Genomic DNA, 24284 nt, shown 5'->3' with positions numbered 1-24284 from the left:
TTATTTTCTATGTTGGATATCCCAGAACCATATTGTATCAATAGTTTCCCACATTATTGACAACTAAATAAATTCTTGGCTGATGTTTCAGATCTTTCATCTCAAACATTCCAAATCTCTAATGGCCTTAAACGTTAAAGCCTAATCATTCAGATGATTCTTTATCCCTTTTCCCAACTGGAATGTAGATACAGCAAGTCTACCTGTCATCTTTCCAGTATGCCTTTCTTATACAAAATGAGATAGATAACTTCTTATGGCCATCTTGTCCAACCCTAACTTCTTATTATTTTCCCAAACTATAGTTTTTGTCTTAGGCTGTGTTCACTGTGTATAAATACTTCACATTGTTTTCCAATTACTTGAATAAACTGATTGTTTTGGTGAGCAGCACTCCTGGTATAATAAGAGTACAGAACAACTCTTCCATATACCTGTGCTGATGAGCTATAGTCCCCAAAGGAGGTAAATTTTAAGCTTTGTAGGACCACAGTCTAGAATACAATATAAAATATAGACTACAATTTGGTCTGAAGCTTTTTCAGGAGAAAGATACATGGTCCAAAAGATCTTAGGAATCCAGACTAAATTCTAAGCTCAAATTCTTTATGTTTTCCCCAGGAAACACTGTGACTTTAGGGAGATTTATATTTCCAGATAAAATGAATCCTCATAACAATAACAGCAGCAGGAACCAGAACTAGATTGCTTTGAACTATGCTTGTCTATGAATATCTTTCATAATCCAGCTAATATGCACCCTGTTGTGCTTTGTACCTATATTTTGATATCAGTGGAAATGCTACTTTTTTGTAATCAATTTCTTCTTTTAAAAACAGATTTCATTTCTCCTAACAATTTTATTTAACTTTGAGGATTTTCTATATTGGATCCCAAAGTATTTCTTAACTGCTTCACAGTTAATAATAGGAAAACTTAACTTTCATGACTTGACTCTAAAACACACTACAAAGAATGTCTTAACTGACAGCAAACTTCTTGGAGGATGTTCTTTTAATTAAGGTCCATTCCCTGGCCACTGATATTTAGGAAATTGGAAAGCCTGATAAAAAATAAATATCTTAAAGTTTGCTGTATATTTCCTTGCTCCATAACTAATTATACCTTTAGGTATATCTACATATCCAAATGACACCAGACAATGAGCTTTTAAATTATAAATGTCTTTGGTAGAATTCTTTTAAGTTAAAGGTGAAAAAAGGTGAGGAGTGTTAAATTCTTATTCATTTTTAAAAATGAGAAGTAGCACACAGAAGGAACAGTTAAGTAATTCAAAACAAACTGATGGGGAGTTGATCATTAAATAGACTTTTTGAAGGGTATGCTGAAATAATTTGACATATTTTACTTAATGAACTTAATCTTTATAATAAAAAATTAACTACTATTGAGAAATCATTATTTACTGAGCTTTTAATGTAGAGTATTAATTTTTTTAATCTTGCAAAATATGAATTGTTTTCCCGTGTGAAAATTATGGTTTCAACTACTTGCTTTAATGAAAAAAATGGGTAATCATGAATTCCCTGAATTTCAATCAAAAATAGTTTCCAACAGGGAAATAACTCCATCACTATGTCATCAAATTCATGGCTCTTCTGACTATTAAATGGATGTTTCCCTACTATCACTTTTTAATGTTAAAAGAAAGGAAAATATCAGTTGTTAAAAAGCTTATTTCTTACAGGAAATATTTTCTAGGTAATGCCAATAAAAATCTGGTGAAAAGAAACAGGTTGTTCTGCCTTAGGGGGTTTTTGTTTGTATTGTTTTCTTTTTAAAAAAAAAAAAAAAAACCTGAGAATTGTACATGTTTAAGGCAGCATACAGAAACTAACTTTCCATTGTTGAGCCATAAAATATACTTTGGAAGGAAAAATAAGTCTAACCATACTCCAGATTAATACAATCTTTTTTCTTCATATGTGTAAAATTGAGCAAAATTGAAGTTCAAGTGAATTAATATTTTTAAAGTGACCAGAAAGGTAGGGATCAGCAAACATTTTAGGAAAAGGGCCAGATAGTAAATATTCTTTGCTTAGTGGACCAACAGTTCTCTGTGACAACTACTCAACTCTAACATTGTGGTGGAAAAGCAGCCTAGACAATGCATATATAAATGTGTGTGACTGTGTCCCAATAAAACTTTATTTACAAAAAGAGTACATAAGGCCCATGGCCTGTAGTTTGCTGATCCTAATATAAGAGAATAATAAAATATAATCATAACATGGAAATGATGAAACCAAGACACTTTCTTGTAGTGTGCTAAAAGCTTTCTCATCATTTTGTCCAAATAGCTAACAGCAACTTTCAGGTATAAACATTAGGCTCTGGGCTACAACCCTTAGTTAATGGAAAAATAGGACATCTATTCTTCTATTTTTTTTTTTTTTTGTGGTACGCAGGCCTCTCACTGTTGTGGCCTCTCACGTTGCGGCGCACAAGCTCCAGACGCGCAGGCTCAGCGGCCATGGCTCACGGGCCCAGCTGCTCCGTGACATGTGGGATCTTCCCGGACCAGGGCTCGAACCCGTGTCCCCTGCATTAGCAGGTGGACTCTCAACCACTGCACCACCAGGGAAGCCCTCTTCTAATTCTTTTGAAATGTCCTCCATGAAATACTCTCAGAGGTAAAAATTTTAGTGATTTATAGTGAGCTGTTAAAACCAACAGTATTTTCATCTCATCTTTATATTAGTGTAAGGAATTCCACAATCTGGCATCTTTTAATGATTTGTACTATTGGGGCAGCAGATTGAGAACATACGCAGGTAAACTTGAAGTTGCTAATTTTATATATATATATATATATATATATATATATATATATATATATATATATATATATATAGTTTTTTTTCTTATTTACCCTTGCTAAAAACTCTGAAAGATATAGTAGTATTAGTCACACTTTATAGGTCATAAATCTGAAGTTTAAAGTGGTTAAGTATATTACCAATGTTACATAGCTGTAGGGCCAGGATTTGAAAAATTAGACCCATGCAGTGCTACCATGTATGGTTGTGTAATTTCTGCACTTGTTAGAACACTACATATAAGGGTATAGATGAGGTAGATTGGTATATTTATTATTGAAAATTTCCCACAGGTGTCAATAGAGTTTATTTGTCTTGAAAAAATCAATATTATGACTATTTTTTGATAGAAAGATGTATATTTTAGGATTCTTTTTCTAATTTACAGCAATGCACCATATGTGATAGCTCCAGTCCTGGCCTGATTCTAAAGACATTGTTCTTTCACATTATGATGAATTTTGTGTCAGGACAGCCTCCTGGAGTGTTACAAAAAGTAAGGTCTTGAGGGAATTCTGTGCTACTAGACTGTATATGTAACAGTCCCTTCCCTGCCTTAAAGTCCTGGGAATAGTTTATAACTACGAAAACAGAGAAAGGTTTTATATAACATGAAAGAAATTTCAAGATAGGAATGACAGGACCTGGTAACTGCCTGGATACAGAGAATAAGAAAGAGATAAGAATTGTAGATAATATAAATATCATAAGATGGTTGACTACATGTATGAATATATTATTAATTAAGATTGGGAGATAAAGTCTGGGGGAAGAGGAAAGATTCCTTTTTTGAAGTTCAGTATGAGATGATGGAGAAATCAAAAAGAAAGTGGAAAATATGTATCCAAAGTTAAGACAGTGAGTAAGGATAGAGCTGGGGATTTGGGTGTCATTTTCATAGAAGTGTGAGAGCTAATGCCAAGAGAATGAGAGAATGTAGTTGGGAAGCGTCTAGGATTGGGAGAAGTGGGACCTACAAGATAAGCCAAAAAAAGAAATAACACTGTAGAACTCTAATTAGAGATGGGATATGACAAGTTAAAAATAGCATCACTGAAGCCAAAAACAAAAAATGTGTTAATGAAAAGAGAGTCTCAAGAATGTCCCTTACTTCAGAGAGTTCCAGGAAGATGCGAACTGTGCAGAAATCACTATATCTGGCAATCCAAGAACAACTAGTGAATGCTGCACAGTCAGTCTCAATCCGATAATAAAGTGAGGGGCCAGAACTGGGTGGAGGGTAAAGATGAAGAAATAGAATGTGCAGACATTTAAAAAAAAATCTAAAACCTAAGAGAAGGCAGAAAAGGAGGAAAGAAGGATAAAGATTTGTTCTGTTTCATATTTGTTTTTATGAGCTGAAGCTGACTGGACATTTTTGAAGATAGAAAAGTATCTGGAAGAAAGAAAGCAATTTAAGATAAAAAGTTGGAGATGAATAACTGACACTACTGTATTTCACAGAAGATCCAGGAATCCCAAGTCATCAATCAGTAGTGGCTTCAAGTGATATCCTGTCCTGCTTCTATCTTTTTTTTTTAAGGAGCTTTATTTAGATATTATTTGCATACCATAAAATTGACACATTTTAAGTGTACAATTCAATGGATTTTAGTATTTTTATGAGGCTTTACTTTTATGTGTCCAATATTTGACCTAGCCATAAGAAGATCTCATCTGTCTCAGAATATTGTAGATCCTCCCAACTTAATCATGATGATAGAAATATAAAATAAAATAATAATAGAGAAATGTTAGTGCTATAGGCTGCATCAGCATTACAGGTCACCCTGTGGAATGAGGTAAATGCCCTAAATAGTTGCATTTGTAGCTTTCACAATAGATAATAATAAGCCACACTTATGACTCAAATAAATTTTGTTTTCTAGCATTAAGATCTATTTAGATGTGTAACTGACCTATAAAGTAACTATGCAGTAATGTACTAACTACAGTACATTTTTGCCTTACACTGACCTCTAAGGTTTGTTTTTGTTTGTTTGCTGGTTTGTTTTTGGTCATACTTCCCAGGGCAATTTTGTACCATTTCAAGTAGCCATTGTAATAATTCTTTGTGTTAAATCTTGATCTTAGGTTGTGAAAACTTGCTGGTGCCTACAAATAACAAAACATCATGTATCTCTCTGTAGTCTTGCATTAAATTCATGGATGTAGATATTTGTACACTTTTGTTCCTGAGTGATGATTTCTAGCCTTACAGCTCTTTACATTACCTGGAATTGGAAGGAAAGGTTCTTCAAATGAAGTAAAATGTAAACAGTACAAAAAAGAACATGAACCATGGCTTATTCATAATATACCTATATATGTTACCCTTTATCAGGATATAAGATTTAAAGAGGACCTACAAGATGGCGGAGAGGTAAGATGTGGAGATCAGCTTCCTCCTCACAAAAACATCAAAAATACATCTATACGTGGAACAATTCCTACAGAACACCTACTGAATGCTGGCAGAAGACTTCAGGCTTTCCAAAAGGCAAGAAACTCCCCACATACCTGGGTAGGGCAAAAGAAAAAAGAAAAAACAGAGACAAAAGAATAGGGATGGGACCTGCACCAGTGGGAGGGAGCTGTGAAGGAGGAAAAGTTTTCACACACTAGGAAACCCCTTCACTGATGGAGACGGGGGGTGGCAGGGGAGAAGCTTCAGAGCTATGGAAGAGAGTGCAGCAACAGGGGTGCAGAGGGCAAAGCAGATATTCCTGCATAGAGAATCACTGCCGACCAGCGCTCACCAGTCTGAGAGGCTTTGCTCACCCGCCAGAGCGGGCGGGGGCTGGGAGCTGAGGCTCGGGCTTCAGTCGGAGCGCAGGGAGAGGACTGGGGTTGGTGGCGTGAACATAGCTGATGGGAGCTACTGCACCACAGCTAACCAGGAAGGAGTCTGGGAAAATGTCTGGAAATACCTAAGAGTCAAGAGACCATTGTTTCAGGGTGCACTATGAGAAGGGATTCAGAGCACTGCCTAAATGAGCTTCAGAGATGAGGGTGAGCCACAGCTATCAGCGCAGACCACAGAGATGGGTGTGAAATGCTAAGACTGCTGCTGCAGGCACCAAGAATCCTGCATGCAAGCATAGGTCACTATCCACCACCACCAGGGTCCCGTGATCCAGGGACAACTTCCCCGGGAGAACACACGGCGTGCCTCAGGCTGTTGCAACATCATGCTGGCCTCTGCTGCTTCAGGCTCACCCCACATTCCATACATCTCCCTCCCCCCCGGCCTGACTGAGCCAGAGCCCCTTAATCAGCCATTCCTTTAACTCCCTCCTGTCTGGGCAAAGAACAAACACCAGAGGGTGACCTAAATGCAGAGGCAGGGCCAAATCCAAAGCTGAACCCCAGGAGCTGTGCAAACAAAGAAGAGAAAGGGAGGTTTTTCCATGCAGCATCAGGAGCAGTGGATTAAATCTCCACAATCAACTTCATGTACCCTGCACCTGTGGAATACCTGAATAGACAACAAGACATCCAAAAATTGAGGCAGTGGACTTTGGGGGCAACTGTAGACTTGGGGTTTGCTGTAAATGACTGACTAGTTTCTGATTTTTATATTTATCTTAGCATAGCTTTTAGTGCTTATTATCATTGGTGAGTTTCTTTATTGGTTTGGTTGCTCTCTTATTTTTTTAAAAAACTTTTTTTAATTTTTTCATTTTAATAATATTCTTATTTTTTATTTTAATAAATTTGTTTATTCTATTTCACTTTATTTTATTTTTTCTTTCTTGCTTTTCCTCCATTTTCTTCTAAGCCATGTGGCTGACAGGGTCTTGGTGCTCTGGCCAGGTGTCAGGCCTGAGCCTCTTAGGTGGGAGAGGCAAGTTCAGGACATTGGACCACCAGAGACCTCCAGGCCTCACGTAATATCAGTCAGTGAGAGCTCTGCAAGAGATCTCCATCTCAATGCTAAGACCCAGCTCCACTCAATGACCAGAAAACTCCTGTGCTGGACACCCCATGACAAACAACTAGCAAAGCAGGAACACAACACAACCCATTAGCAGAGAGGCTGCCTAAAAGCATAATAAGTTCACAGATACCCCAAAACACACCACTGGACGAAGTCCTGCACACCAGAAAGACAAGATCCAGCCTCACCCACCAGCACACAGGCACGAGTCCCCTCCACCAGGAAGCTTAAACAACCCACTGAAATAACCTTACCCACTGGGGAAAGACAGGAAAAACAATAAGAACAACAAATATGCAGCCTGGGAAAAGGTGACCTCAAACACAGTAAGTTAAGCAAAATGAGAAGACAGAGAAATACACACCAGATGAAAGAGCAAATTAAAAACCTACCAGACCAAAACAAATGAGGAGGAAATAGGCAGTCTACCTGAAAAAGAATTCAGAGTAAAAATTGTAAAGATGATCCAAAATAATGGAAATAGAAAGGAGAAAATACAAGAAATGTTTCACAAGGACCTAGAAGAATTAAAGAGCAAACAAACAATGATGAACAGCACAATAAATGAAATTAAAAATTATCTAGAAGGAATCAATAGCAGAACTGAGGCAGAAGAAAGGATAAATGACCTGGAAGACAAAATAGTGGAAATAACTGCTGCAGAGACGAATAAAGAAAAAAGAATGAAAAGAACTGAGGACAGTCTCAGAGAACTCCAGGACAATATTAACTGCACCAACATTCGAATTATAGTAGTCCCAGAAGAAGAAGACAAAAAGAAAGGGAATGAGAAAATATTGGAAAAGATTATAGTTGAAAATTTCCCTAATATGGGAAAGGAAATAGTCAAGTCCAGGAAGCACAGAGAGTCTCATACAGGATAAATCCAAGGAGAAACATGCCAAGATGCATACTAATCAAACTATCGAATACAAAGAAAACATATTAAAAGCAGCAAGGGAAAAGCAACAAATAACATACAGGGGAATCCCCATAAGGTTAACAGCAGATCTTTCAGCAGAAACTCTGCAAGCCAGAAAGGAATGGCAGGAAATATTTAAAGTGATGAAAGGGAAAAACTACAACCAAGGTTACTGTACCCAGCAAGGATCTCATTTAGATTTGATGGAGAAATTAAAACCTTTACAGACAAGCAAAAGCTAAGAGAATCAGCACCACCAACCAGCTTTACAACAAATGCTAAAGGAATTTCTCTAGGCAAGAAACACAAGAGAAGAAAAAGATCTACAATAACAAACCCAAAACAATTAAGAAAATGGGAATAGGAACATACATATCAATAATTCCCTTAAATGTAAATAGATTCAATGCTCCAACCAAAAGTCACAGACTGGCTGAATGCATACAAAAACAAGACCCATATATATGCTGTCTACAAGAGACTCACTTCAGACCTAGGGACACATACAGACTGAAAGTGAGGGAATGGAAAAAGATATTCCATGCAAATGGAAATCAAAAGAAAGCTGGAGTAGAAATTCTCATATCAGACAAAATAGACTTCAAAACAAAGACAAGAGACAAAGAAGGACACTACATAATGATCAAGGGATCAATCCAAGAAGATGGTATAACAATTGTAAATATTTATGCACCCAACATAGGAGCACCTCAATACATAAGGCAAATGCTAATAGCCATAAAAGAGGAAATTGACAGTAACACAATAATAGTAGGGGACTTTAACACCCCACTTTCACCAATGGACAGATTATCCATAAGGAAAATATATAAGGAAACACAAAATTTAAATGACACATTAAACAAGATGGACTTAACTGATATTTATAGGACATTCCATCCAAAAACAACAGAATATACTTTCTTCTCAAGTGCTTATGGAACATTCTTCAGGATAGATCATACCTTGGGTTACAAATCAAGCTTTGGTAAATTTAAAAAAATTGAAATCATATCAAGTGTCATTTCGAACTGCAACACTATGAGACTAGATATCAATTACAGGAAAAAAACTGTAAAAAATACAAACACATGGAAGCTAAACAATACACTACTAAATAACTAAGAGATCACTAAAGAAATGAAAGAGGAAATCAAAAAATACCTAGAAACAAATGAAAATGAAAACACTATGACCCAAAACCTATGGGATGCAGCAAAAGCAGTTCTAAGAGGGAAGTTTATAGCAATACAATCCCACTACAAGAAACAAGAAAAAACTCAAATAAACTATCTACCCTTACAGCTAAAGCAATTAGATGCAGAACATCTAAAAAAGGAAGAAAAGGGGCTTCCCTGGTGGCACAGTGGTTGAGAGTCTGCCTGCCAATGCAGGGGACACGGGTTCATGCCCCGGTCCAGGAGGATCACACATGCCGCGGAGCAGCTAGGTCCGTGAGCCATGGCCACTGAGCCTGCGCGTCCAGAGCCTGTGCTCCATGGTGGGAGAAGCCACAACAGTTAGAGGCCCGCGTACCGCAAAAAAAAAAAAAAAAAAAGAAGAAGAAAACCCTATAGTAGAAAAAGGAAAGAAATCATAAAAATCAGATCAGAAATAAATGAAAAAGAAATGAAGGAACCAATAGCAAAGATCAATAAAACGAAAAGCTGGCTTTTTGAGAAGTTAAACAAAATTGATAAATCAATAGCCAGACTCATCAAGAAAAAAAGGGAAGACTCAAATCACCAGAATTAGAAATTAGAAAGGAGATGTAACAACTGACCCTGCAGAAATACAAAGGATCATGAGAGATTACTACAAGCAACTATATGCCAATAAAATGGGCAACCTGGAAGAAATCGACAAATCTTAGAAAAGTGCAACCTTGTGAGACTGAACCTACAAGAAATAGAAAATATAAACAGACCAATCACAAGCACTGAAATTGAAACTGAGATTAAAAATCTTCCAACAAACAAAAGCCCAGGACCAGTAGGCTTCACAGGATAATTCTACCAAATTTTAGAGAAAAGTTACCACCTATCCTTCTCCAAATCTTCCAAAATATAGCAGAGAAAGGAACACTCCCAAACTCATTCTACAAGTTCATGATCACCCTGATACCAAAACCAGACAAAGATGTCACAAAAAGAGAAAACTATAGGACAATATCACTGATGAACATAGATAAAAAATCCTCAACAAAATACTAGCAAACAGAATCCAAAAGCACATTAAAAGGATCATACACATGGACAAGTGGGGTTTATCCCAGAATGCAAGGATTTTTCAATATACTCAAATCAATCAATGTGATATACCATATTAACAAATTGAAGGTTAAAAACCATATGATCATCTCAATAGATGCAGAAAAAGCTATCAACAAAATTCAACACCCATTTAGGATAAAAACCCCCAAGAAAGTAGGCATAGAGGGAACTTACCTCAACATAATAAAGGCCATATATGACAAACCCACAGCCAACATTGTTCTCAATGGTGAAAAACTGAAACCATTTCCCCTAAGATCAGGAACAAGACAAGGTTGTCCACACTCACCGTTATTATTCAGCATAGTTTTGGAAGTTTTAGCCACAGAAATCAGAGAAGAAAAAGAAATAAAAGGAATCCAAATTGGAAAAGAAGAAGTATAGCTGTCACTATTTGGAGATGACCTGATACTATACATAGAGAATCCTAAAAATGCTACCAGAAAACTACTAGACCTAATCAATGAATTTGGTAAAGTAGCAGCATACAAAATTAATGCACAGAAATCTCTGGCATTCCTATACACTAATGATGAAAAATCTGAAAGTGAAATTAAGGAAACACTCCCATTTACCACTGCAACAAAAAGAATAAAATACCTAGGAATACAACTACCTAAGGAGACAAAAGACCTGTATGCATTAAACTACACTGACACTGACAAAAGAGATCAAAGATGATACAAGCAGATGGAGAGATATACCATGTTCTTGGATTGGAAGAATCAATATTGTGAAAATGACTATACTACCCAAAGCAATCTACAGATTCAATGCAATCCCTATCAAACTACCAAAGGCATTTTTCACAGAACAAGAAAAGAATTTCACAATTTGTATGGAAACACAAAAGACACAGAACAGCCAAAGCAATCTTGAGAAAGAAAAACAGAGCTGGAGGAATCAGGCTCCCTGACTTCAGACTATACTACAAAGCTACAGTAATCAAGACAGTATGGTACTGGCACAAAAACAGAAAGATAGATCAAAGGAACAGGATAGAAAGCCCAGAGATAAACCCACGCACATATGGTCACCTTATCTTTGATAAAGGAGGCAAGAATATACAGTGGAGAAAAGACAGCCTCTTCAATAAGTGGTGCTGGGAAAACTGGACAGCTACATGTAAAAGAATGAAATTAGAACACTTCCTAACACCATACACAAAAATAAACTCAAAATGGATTAAAGAACTAAATGTAACACCAGACACCATAAAACACTAAGAGGAAAACATAGGCAGAACACTCCATGACATAAATCGCAGCAAGATCCTTTTTGACCCACCTCCTAGAGAAATGGAGGTAAAAACAAAAATAAACAAATGGGACCTAATGAAACTTCAAAGCTTTTGCACAGCAAAGGAAACTGTAAACAAGGCAAAAAGAAAACCCTCAGAATGGAAGAAACTATTTGCACATGAAGCAATGGACAAAGGATTAATCTCCAAAATATGAAAGCAGCTCATGAAGCTCAATATCAAAAAAACAAACAACCCAGTCTAAAAATGGACAGAAGACCTAAATAGACATTTCTCCAAAGAAGATATACAGATTGCCAACAAACACATGAAAGGATGCTCAACATCACTAATCATTAGAGAAATGCAAATCAAAACTACAATGAGATATCACCTCACACCAGTTAGAATGGCCATCATCAAAAAATCTGCAAACAATAAATGCTGGAGAAGGTGTGGAGAAAAGGGAACCTTCTTGCCCTGTTAGTGGGAATGTAAATTGATACAGCCACTATGGAGAACAGTATGGATGTTCCTTAAGAAACTAAAATTAGACTACCATACGATCCAGCAGTGCCACTACTGGGCATATACCCTGAGAAAACCATAATTCAAAAAGACACATGTACCACAATGTTCATTGAAGCGCTATTTACAATAGCCAGGAAATGGAAGCAACCTAATTGTCCATCAACAGATGAAAGAATAAAGAAGATGTGGCACATATATACAATGGAATATTACTCAGCCATGAAAATAAACAAAATTGAGTTATTTGTAGTGAGGTGTGTGGACCTAGAGTCTGTAATTCAGAGTGGAGTAAGTCAGAAATATAAAAACAAATACTGTATGCTAACACATATATATGGAATCAAAAAAAAAAAGAAAAATGTCATGAAGAGCCTAGGGGCAAGACAGGAATAAAGACGCAGACGTGCTAGAGAATGGACTTGAGGACATGGGGAGGGGAAAGCGTAAGCTGGGACAAAGTGAGAGAGTAGTAGTGTATATATGGACATATATACACTACCAAATGTAAAATAGATAGCTAGTGGGAAGCAGTTTTATAGCACAGGGAGATCAGCTCAGTGCTTTGTGACCAGCTAGAAGGGTGGAATAGGGAATGTGGGAGGGAGGGAAATGCAAGGCAGAAGAGATAGGGGGATATATGTATATGTAGAACTGATTCACTTTGTTATAAAGCAGAAACTAACACACCATTGTAAAGCAATTATACTCCAATAAAAATGTTAAAAAAAAAAAGAAAAAACGCAGACATAGAGAATGGACCTGAGGATGGGGGAGGGGGATGGGTAAGCTGGGACGAAGTGAGAGAGTAGCATGGACTTATATACACTACCAAATGTAAAACAGTTAGCTAGTGGGAAGCAGCTGCATAGCACAGGGAGATCAGCTCGGTGTTTTGTGACCACCTAGAAGGGTGGGATAGGGAGCGTGTGAGGGAGACTCAAGAGGGAGGGTATATGGGGATATATGTATATGTATAGCTGATTTACTTTGTTATACAGCAGCAGCTAACACAACAATTTAAAGTAATTATACTCCAATAAAGATGTTTTAAAAAAAAAAAGCAGGGTTAATGTCTAACAGTTGCTACAAAGTGCTTAGAATAGCAACATGAACAAAGCAGGGTCAGAAAAAAAACTTTAAGAATGCTGAGCACCATCTTAAAGCTAATACATTTTGTTTTATTTTTGTTTTGTTTTTGGTTTTGGTTTTGAAGTCTCTGAAACTCTCTACTGTTCACAATAGAGAAATTTAACATACAAAAGTCAATAAAATGTTATACTATGTATAATTACATCATCTCCTAGTTTTATACATCCATTCTTATATTTTAAAAAATAAATATAGATTTTGAGGATTTGAAAGGATGGAAAGGGTCTGAATCTGCACTATTGTGGAGGATGAATATGAAAGTAAAATTTAAATGCACTTAACCGTATTGCCATTTTCTCAAATTGAAAGTGCCAAGCCCAGTCAGTGCAGAAAGGGAATAGGCTATAGGCTTACATAGAATGTTTTATCAGCCGTTTGTTTCATATAACAAGTCTGGAATTCAGTTTTCTTTAATTCAGGGATTAATTTTCATGGAGGTAAAATTTATTGAAGGTGCTGTTTTATACAAATATTAAGATCAGAGTCAAGAGATACGGTGGGTACATTGCAATAATCTTTAAAAAGGATGATATACCAACCAAGGTTCATATTTATGCCATTTGCCTATGAAAGAACAACTCTGGAAAGCTTGTGCAAATGTCTACATATAGATAGATGGATAAATAGATATTTATATGCATAAAGGTTAAGATATACATATAGATAGGACTTATTTTATTGTTAAACATTTTTAATACCACTCTGATTATATATACATATATATTTTATTCTCAAGGAAGAGGACTCAAAGCATGACAATATAATCCGTTTTGGCACTTTTAAGTTTTTATAAGCTATAAAATTAATTTGCGTAAACTGTGTAATTCAAAATTCCATGAAAGGAGTACTTTTAAAATCTTATGTTATGTCTTAGGTGGAGGAAAGACAAAATATTCTGGCCTGTTTTGAATAGCAGGAAGATAAGGAAAGTGAGAAAATAATGAAATGGAGGGAGGATTATGGTAATACTGGGATTTGTCTGCTTTTAGAAAAAAAATGACTCATAATAATGCTTCTTCTCTTTCCTGTCCACAACCCTTAATAACATTGCAAGCCAAAAACAACCAAACAAAGCACAGTTAGTGCTTTGGACCTGGCCCTTTATCCACAGTCACTCCACATAACAGGTGCCAGATTGGGAGGAAGTTTGGGGGATCTAATATAATAATATAAACTTGTAGCCCTGTTTCATCATCCAACACCCAACTTCTGAAAAGAGGAGCTTGAACTCTTGGCTTCTATTTGCATCTTACATCACTCTCCTCAATCCTGTCTTGCTTCCCCAACACACTCACTGACTCCAAGAGTTCAGGCTCCACTCATGTCTTAACACTGCAGATAGCTCCCTCCTCCTTCCCTACCCTGAAATTTCTCTCATCAAGGTCAGTGGCCTAAATAAAAGCAATTCTAAAGGTACATATATATTTAGTTCTGATCTTCTTTGACCTTTATGCAGTTGTATCACCCTTAATTTTTCCTTCAGCAGTGCCATACTCTCCTTATTTTGTCTCCACCCCCTAAACCACTCCTTGGTTTCTTCTGTGAACTCCTTTGCCCATCCTTTAGCGAAGACATTCCTCAGACATTTATCTGTCCTTCTATCGCCTGCCTATGTATATTTCTTGTGGGCAGTTTTATTTCCCTTCATGGTTTTAATAAGCAAATCTAGGCTGATAAAACCCTCATCTCAATGTTGCTAGTCCAGGGCTCTTTTCTGAGATCTGCCTACTGATCATCTTTACTTGGATGGTCCACAGAGATATCAAATTTAACAAATCTAATGCTGAACTCATTATCATATCATTACCCATCCCCCAATTAATCCCTTTTATATTCTCCTGGTTTATCTGTTGGCATCATATTTCATCCTATTGCTCAAGTCAGAAATCTGAGCACCATCCCAGCTCCTCCCTCACTCTTACCTCATAATTCTGATAACCAAGTTCTGGTGATTCTTCAATTCAAACATCTCTCAAATCTACCCACTTCTCTTTATCTCCACTTAAACAATCATCGTTATTTCTTCTAAAGCTCTCGTATATGTTTCTGCAATAGCCTGGCTTTTTACAATCATTCCCAGAGCAAACCTATTCCTTATTGCAGACAGAGTGACTTTTCTAAAATATTATCCTAGTCATTTCATTCTCCTGTTCAAAACCCACTATTTTTCATTCATTCACTAAACTCCTGCTTCATTTACAGACAGTGTATTGTGCCAGGCACTTTGCTGAGGACCAGGGCTACAGAGACCATAACATATTATGCTGCAAGACACAGTTTCTTTCCTGCAGCAAGACATTGGTTCTTCTTTTAAACCCAGAATCCACATTTGCAGTATCAGAATTCTTTATTGATCATAATTGTTCATTTGCCTTTTTTGAAACTTGGTGAGTGAGGTTATTCAGAATTTCTCATCCCATAAATGTTACTGATATCTATTTCCCTGATTTGCTTCTGCTTCATCTCTCAATCTCTTCCAGATTGAACCTGGACCTATTTTAAGGTCTATTAATCAAACAGTTTGAATGCCTTAGCTTGGCTGTATTCTCCAATGGTGCTCCCAGAAGTTTCCTAAATTGCATTCTCAACAAGATCCTCTTCTCAAAAATATTGTTTGGCGTTAGAGCTGCTATATCCTGGCCTGGTCTGTGAATTGCTGACTTTTCTCAGAAGGGGCTACAAATTTGTTCCTGTTTTCTCAAAGTTTTGTATCACCAATTATTTTCTAATTTCAAAATATAAAGCTTTGCCTTAATCCTCTTTCTCCTCATTTTCTTTACAGCATATATTGCTTTTGTTCAATTTTTCCTTTTTAAAACTCTCTTTTTCTCTGGTTTTTATGATACAGCATGATTTTGGACATCCTGCTAGCTGTCTCTTGGCTTATCTGTCCTTATCATTGGCCTGTGTTTTTTCTGTCACCCAATAAAAGTAACAGACCTTAACTAAAATTTGGATCAGTATTCTCTTATTTTTTTCTCTGAACATACATGACTTATTTTATATACTTTCCAAGTTTTAATGATCATTTCTAGATGTTTCCTTTTAGTTCCAGAATCACTGATGCTCAATTCTTGAGCTAGAGGTCTTCTCCAAATTATGCTAGAGGTCTTCTGTGTCTGAAATGCATGGTGCCCCTCTTTGTTAATCCCCTTCATAACTTCTTTCTTTTCCTGTGGACTTTACTTCTGTTACTGTTGGATGAAATAATATGTGTAAATGGCATACCTGTGGATGGCACACAGTAAGGCTCAGTATTCATTCATCCCTTCTTCCTCACTATCTCAGTTTGAAACGGTGCATTTTGCTTCTACTTCTTAGAAGGTAAGTGCATGAAAGTGGCAATTTTCATGGAGTGTACACCATTTTAATCTCACTGTCCTGCCCTAATAAAGCACTCCTTTCTATTGTTTAGATAATCACAACTTTCTAACTAGCCTCCTCATTCTACTTTATCCAGCACTCTATTTCCAGATAAAATTCCTATGTCACAGCCTTAATCACCTGATTAACCTGTTCAGATACCTTCGATGGCTTCCCAACATCTGCTATTAACTTTGAGCTTATGAAGGTACAGAATGATACTCACACACCTTTTGGTGACCCTAAGTATTCAACTCAGTGTGTTGGGTTACTCAGGTGACAGGAAACATGGCAAAAATCCTACAGGTATAAAGTTAATCTTCAAAGCATATAGCACTTGAACAAGTATTACATGCCTGCTTTCTATTTTTCTTCTTTCTTAATGTTAATTCCAAAGTAGATTTTAGTTATTTATTTTTTGGTTTTAAGCTCCTCACATTATAGTTAAAATTCCTATTCCACACACTTGCTTATGTAATTCATCTATCATAAAGTGAATGCAACAGAGAGTATGATTATAGACGAATGTGATTGTTTCAATCAAGGAAAGAACATATTCTCCTTGCTTTTACTTATACAATATACATAAAATACATTTATCTTTGAGACTCAGAAGGCAGTTTAGAAACAACTCTATTTAGAATCACTTGAATAACTCACAGTTCTCTATAACATCTACATTATATTATTTTACAGATAAAACATAAATATGAGAAAAATGTTAGAGGTGATATTAGTATTAATATTCCAATTTCCAGCTATCCAAGTTTCTTCTCAAGCAAACTTACTTTAACATATAAAAGTATACACAGGCTTTCCTGAGAAATCTGAGGCATCAGCAGCCCTTGAGACTTCCGTTCTAACCATCCTCTGACATTTGCCGTGTAACTCCATCCAAACTGCTATATGTGTATATCCCATATGTCCTAATTTAGAAAGCAGTCTACTCTTTCAGTATTACTGAAGAATGTTGAGAAGACCAATAGAATGCATACAAAGTAGTCTAAGATGAGGGATAAAGACCTCAAATGAAGAAAATATGTATTTAATTTATTTACCAAAGGAATTTCATTACTTTTTCTCCCACTGCTACCTTACACTTTCTTGGTGCTATAGAGGCCACTCCCAAAGGGAAAGAAAAACACTCCCCCAACCACCTCCATGTTCACATCTTTCCTCGAATACATAGCGGTTGAGGTGGAGGGAGAAGATAAGGAACATTTATATTGTTTTTGCAACCACTAAAAATCTCTATAAAATTGTTATATTTAAATAATTAGTATTATTAAATAATAACAACTTATTCTATATTTTATTTTCAGTCACCTATGCTAGAACTCCACCACCCACCCAAGCCAATTTTGATTTTACAATTGGACATTCTCCTCCTGGGATAGTGCTCTAGGCAGCCTCATCCCATAGTTGCCCATCCTGCTTATGAACGCTGCAGGTCAGATGCTCACCAAAACAGAAGTGCAAACCTTTCTTACTTATTACAATTATATTAACTAATCCCAAATTAAGAACTTTCCACAGCAACATAGATTAGTTAAATATTCTTACATTTCTTATTTATGAACTGTCTAAACTCTATATCCTCTTAAATATACAGAGTTTCCCATCTCTAGCAGAATACATACAAGAATAATAATATAAAATAAATAACACTAGACATTGACTTTAGCTTAGTTGAAAATAAAGCTGCTCAGTTAACTATACTAAAGCCAATGTGAGAAATGTACATTCAAGGCAAGACTACAGGGAGTCAAGCTGGTGAAGAGGAAAAGATTCTGGTTTGTAGCCCATAAGTGATTTCAGCCAAGTTTCTAATATGTTCTAACTGTGATTCTGAGTAAGTCAACAAGATTTCACAGGTAACATTTTTTTTTTAGCTATACTACATTGAGATTTATTTCTAATGTGATTTCCTATTAGAATAACGTACAAGTCTAAGGGTTTCATGAGACCCTATTGGATATCTTTTCCAAGTTTCCCTTGGAGCAAGTTTCTTCAGTATGTCACAAAATATTTTATCGACAAATGAAAATGCACTGAGACTTCTGACTTGACAAGCAAAGCAAGATTCAACTCATGGGATTGGAAAACAATTAATTAAAATTGAAACCCTAATAAGGAAGTTTCCATACCATTAGTTTCATAATGCACCTGCCTTGGCTTATTTCACTGTCACTAGTAAAATATAATTGCTTCATATTTCATATTTATTATTTTGTACACAGCATGTGCTTTAGATTATCCAGTATATCTCAAGTAATATAAAAAGCATTAATTAAGCCAAGCCAGTCTCATCTCTTTTGCACAGTCTCTGATCATCTCCTTTTATACCCACTTTTTGGAAATTCTTGTGATTATATTTTTAATTATATGTTATCTCTTAAGCCTTTATGACAGCATCTAGCTTCTAAATTGTCAGTTTGAACCTTGAAATGCAAATTGGCATAAACTACATTAAAAATTATTTTCATGGCTTCAATATCCAAAGTTCTGACTACATACAGATATATAGTTAATAAATCTAATGGCAATATTTTATAAAAATTTTGAAATAGAAAATTTCTGGTTTTATTTTTATATACTTTTTCAGACAAATTTAATTCTTCTAGCACAAGTTTTATTTCCAGTTCCAAATAATATCACACCTAAGTAGCTCAAAAGAATCTTAATTCCTCCGAAAATTTTCTGAAAAAAAACAGGCCAGAGAGCTATTGCTTTTCTAAATGGCAGACTTGGCGAATCTGCCTCTCCAGAATGATTGGGGCTGCAAAGACTGCCAATGTGTTCTACAAGGGACCCTCTCTCCAGGTAACTTTGACATCCTTTGTGGTGCTAAACGAATTTGATTGCTTCATAAAGAATGATTTGTTAATATTTATTGAAATTCAAAGCTTGGCTTACCTAAGGCTATAGGGTTTCTCCAAACTTGACAGGATTATGGTTTCAGTTTCACAACCTCTAAAAAGAATGCTGTACCAGAGTACAAAATAATCTGGCAGAACTCTCTTCTCACTTCTCTGCAGTACAATTCTGAAACCCTTGTGTCTTATCCTCTCGATATATAGTTCTCTCTCTCTTTTTTTTTCCAACTAGCATTGTGTCAAAGAGATATTTACAGACAACTAGTTAAGATAACAGGCTAAGGATGAAACCTTTCCTAGAGGTATATCTCTACAAATATCAAAATTTATTATTGTCTTAAAAATATCTAAACACAGTCCAGGACCAGGACCACGGTGATAAAAATAAGGCACTTGCCCCAGTGCAAAATTTAAAGGGAACCTCCCAAAATTAGCAATCAAGATAAGTAACATTTTAATGTAATAGTCTAAAACATCAAAATTAATGCAAAAATCCATGATGAACAAAATATTAAATTTTTAAATAAAGATCTTAGACACTATATCTAGCTAAATAAGTCCTTATACTTGCCACTTGTTTCATTTTAATTGGTTAATTACAGAGTAACTACAGTTCAATACATAAATGTTGGTACAAATATCATTAAACACTAAATCTACAATTTTATTCTTTGTCCTCCTTATAAATGGAATTTTAATTGTTGGCCATGGGCAAATGTGAGATGCACTTTATACTCTGCTGTTGTTTCCAAAAAAATCACAATTCTTTGTGATATTGAATAGTACTAAAATCATGTTTACTAAGTGGTCCAAATTAGTATAATGTTATCCTCCCATTATTAATAATAATCAAGTTGTGCATGTGCTTGAGATAAAGATATAAATTATAACTACTTAATTTCACCTGATGGACTTATTATACTTATTTTAGTTTTAAGTTTTTTAACAAACATTTTGAGTTCACAAATAAAAATAACAATAATAATTTTTTTATACTTCCACACAGAAGCACTACAGTAAATATGACTTTGTAATTTACAAATAATAAGTCACAACTAGAGGACCCTGACATGATCTCAGACCCTTTGTTGATGCTGCTTTTGGAGGAGTGGCTCACACTGACCATCATAGCACACTGTTTTGGGAAAGACCACCAGAGCTTGTATAGTTACATATAAAGAACACAGCCTGGGCTTCCCTGGTGGCGCAGTGGTTGAGGGTCCACCTGCCGATGCAGGGGACACAGGTTCGTGCCCCGGTCGGGGAAGATCCATGCCACGGAGCGGCTGGGCCCGTGAGCCATGGCTGCTGAGCCTGCGCGTCCGGAGCCTGTGCTCTGCAACGGGAGAGGCCACAGCAGTGAGAGGCCCACGTATCGCAAAAAAAAAAAAAAAAAAAGAACACAGCCTTATGTATAATAATATCAAAATAGACAGTCCTTGATAGCAACAAGCATCAAAGTTTCAATTATTTAAAATTTGAGAAAAAAAGTAGACAAAGGGCACCATAGAGATATTTTCTTGCTGAAGATCCGCTTCCTTGTGTAAGTTTCTGATTTTGCTTTGAACAGAGGGGGCAGCCTTTCAACTGACATAATGAAAACACTGCTGCAGAAACGAGAGGCCAACCTGTGTGCAATTGCAGTTCACCCAGAAAGAATGCTAATTCTTGGCTTCAGTGCTTTCTTTAACGAAATTATTCAGGCCTTTCTGTGGCATGGAACACTGTGATTAGCCAGGAACTGTTGGAGATGAAAATAACCTTTCTTTGTTATAACCCCAAACATGTAGTACTCTTTTCAATCTCATCGGAGACCTTTGTACCTAGTTAAAAAAAAAGTCAGGTATGGGGTGGGATGGTGGAATCAATCATGTCATAGCTATTTTCTTTAAAGGATACAATTTTCTAATTTAGTATGTGTTCACAAGGGATTTGCAAAAGCAGCATGAGCAAGTGCTTTAACAAAAATATGATATCGTTTTGAAATTGCTCAGGTGTGGTCAAAGTACTCTGGACATATAAGAAGAGGAGCTGATCTGAGGGCCCACTCTACCCTTATGAGCTGTAAAACGTTGACTTCTCATTTGAAGTGTCCTTTTCCATAAAACGGCATTACTAATTCCCATGTCACCAAATTGTAGTAAGAATTAGTAACATGATAACTACAAATAATTTGTAAATTATGAAATGTTACACAAATGTCATGAGGAATTTAAAAGATAACAAAATAGAAGAAGAATATGAAGTAAGATTGTAAAGCCAATCTCCATTTGTAGTAAAAAGAGAATTAATTTTAAAATCATTGTTATCAGTCTACAGAAGTATAAAATGTTAAATTAAGATACTGCAATGAAGTCATTTCTTACATTAAGATTTTCCCTCCTAGGAACATGAATTCAAAGATTGAAGAACTATTAATGATTCTTACAATTTACTAGGTTAGGAAAGTCACTTCATTAAGAAAAAACACTTTAAAAGTTATTTTCAGTTAAAAAAAAACAGGAAAAAAATAGAAAAGTGAATGGAAAATTATCTTAGTTTGATAATTAGTTATCTTAGTATGGTAATTTTCCAAGTAGTATTTAAGTAACATGAAAAGAATAGACACTAAAAATAAAACAATTCCATTATTAAGGAATACTTGAAGAGTAAACATTTTACATCATAGTACTACTTGACCACTAGTAATTACCAGAGTAGATATTATGTAAAATAAAATAGAAATTTCCAAATACTCTGATTGAGTATATTAAAAATATACAGTTCCTTGCATCACTACATTTGCTTTCCTTAAAACAACTTTATAAAACACAGACAAGTTTTGTATGGCAAAAGAATTTTGAATAAAGCATATAAAATTCTTAAAGTTTATTTTTTATCTTGATTATTTTTTCTTTATTCTACTAACTCTCCCTGAGAAATGTTATCTACTCTGGGTTTCCTTTAATATTAACGTATGATTTTCAACTCTATTTCCATTCCCAATCTCTTCTGAAGTCCACATTCCTATTTTCAACTATCTGCTGGACATTATACTTGGATATGCACCACAAACCCTTTAGCCTGTTCCAAAACAAACTTGTCATCTCCCACTCTATGCCATGTGCTTCTGTCCCTATATTTCTATCTGACTGAAAATAACTGCTACCCACACAGTGATTTATGTCTAAAATGTGGCAGTCACAACCTTGCGTGACCTCAGACCTATCTGATCTGCCATCAGATTAAATGGATTCTACTTCTAAAACATTTGTCATATTGGACTTCATTCCCACTCTCCAAATACTCATCCTCTCAGCCATGTAGCATACTCTACTATAGTGTTTCTCTGTTTAGCAATGCTCTGTTGAGGTTTACAGGATAAGTTGAGAAGGAGAATCCACTCAAAGATTCCAGGAAATTTAGTATTACTACCCCTTACTAAATGCTTGTAACACCCTATAGTCATTGGCATGACCAACCTCCCTATCACACACATTTCTACATATCTCAGAGGGTGATTGTACAGTTCTCTAAATATCCCATTAAATGTCCTACCTCTGAGTCTTTAGAACCTACTCGTCAGTGCCTTTGGGAACCTCTTTCCTCCAACATCTGTCTAGAAAACTGCCAGGTACTTCTCAAGCCTCAGCCTGCAGGACATTTCCTTCTCTGAAAGCTTCCCTGAGCTAAATTGATCATGCACATCTCCATCTTCTATAGAATGGGATATATTTTTAGCATAGGACTTGCAAAATTTTATTTTAATTTTTTTGCACGTCTTATTCCCTTCAAAACTATGAGCTTAAGGTATAAGGTATAAACTATAGTTTTTAATCTTCCATTCATTCTTTCATGATTAAATAATGTTATAAATTTTCTATTGGAAAATAATATAGATAAATGTTATATAAGCTTTTGCTAACTGTTCTTGTTAAGGTTACCAAGCATCTCCAGTTATCAAAACCAATAGTCACTTTTCTATTCTCATACTACTTAACCTCCTGGGAACATTCAACAAAGTTAACCACTTCATCTTAAAAACACATTTTTCCTTGACTCTATTAGCCAAACTCTTATGGTTTTCCTTTTGCTCTGCTAACTACTTCTTCTTGCTCTCCTTTGATGGTTCTTTCTTCTTATTCTATCTCTGAAGATGGAATGCTTTAGGATTCTTCTCTGACTAAACACTCCCACAACATGACCTCTTTATATCCATGCTGCTAAGGATCATTTATATGACTCCTTAATCTATATATCCATTTCCATCTTTACCGCTGAGCTCTGAACTCCTACTGCTGTGGATGGACTTTTTCACTTGGATGTCAATTAAGCATCTGAACTCAGCATGGCCAAAATTAACATATTCTTCCAACTAGTTCCTTTTGAGTCTTCTCCTCAGGAAATATAATCACCATTCATACTCTGGCTCAAACCATAAAACAAGAATCTAGTTACTCTAGATTCCTTTATTAACTCTAGTCTCCCCATACACAATCTATTATCAAGTCTTGTTAGCAATATCCTCAGTTGACCTAATATCTTAATATATATAAAAGTGTACTGCATGTTATATTTATGTGTGACCTAAAGTATATAGTATGAAACACCACACCTAGTTACTGTAAATATACATTCTTTTCAAGTGCTTATGGAACGTTTAAAAACATTGTTCTTATGTTGGACCATAAAGCAAGACTCACAAGTCAAATAGAGTGTGTTCTCTAATCTCAATGGAAGTTTAACAAAAAGGTGTCTAAAGAACCCTTAACTGTTGAGGAGTTAAGCAGTATGCTGCTAAATAATCCATGCTTCAAAGAAGAAGTTAAACAATTCCTGGAAGTGTATCATTTCATAAAGAAAGATTATAAGGGATATTTCTGAGATGTTTCTAACTGTAAGCTTGTTCGTCCTTCTGACCAAGACAGCCTTAAAGTTCCTCTCAACTTGATTAAACTTTAGACAGATATCTTTTGATATCCTCCCTTTTCTTAGAGCATTTACTTTAGAAAACTTGCAATTGTTAATTCTTTCTCTTTCTTTTCCCCATTGCAAGTTTCTCTCTTCTGTTGCAACAGTCTTGAATAAAGTCTTCCTTGCCTGTTTTACTGGCCCAGGGTAATTTTTCTTTCATACTTCAACCCATGGTTTCTAGAAAGCCCTTTGGCAGA

Source organism: Delphinus delphis, chromosome 11 (genome assembly GCF_949987515.2).
Source record: "Delphinus delphis chromosome 11, mDelDel1.2, whole genome shotgun sequence".
NCBI lineage: Eukaryota > Metazoa > Chordata > Mammalia > Artiodactyla > Delphinidae > Delphinus > Delphinus delphis.
The sequence above is the reverse complement of the archived record's forward strand: the minus strand, read 5'-3'. Positions refer to the sequence as shown.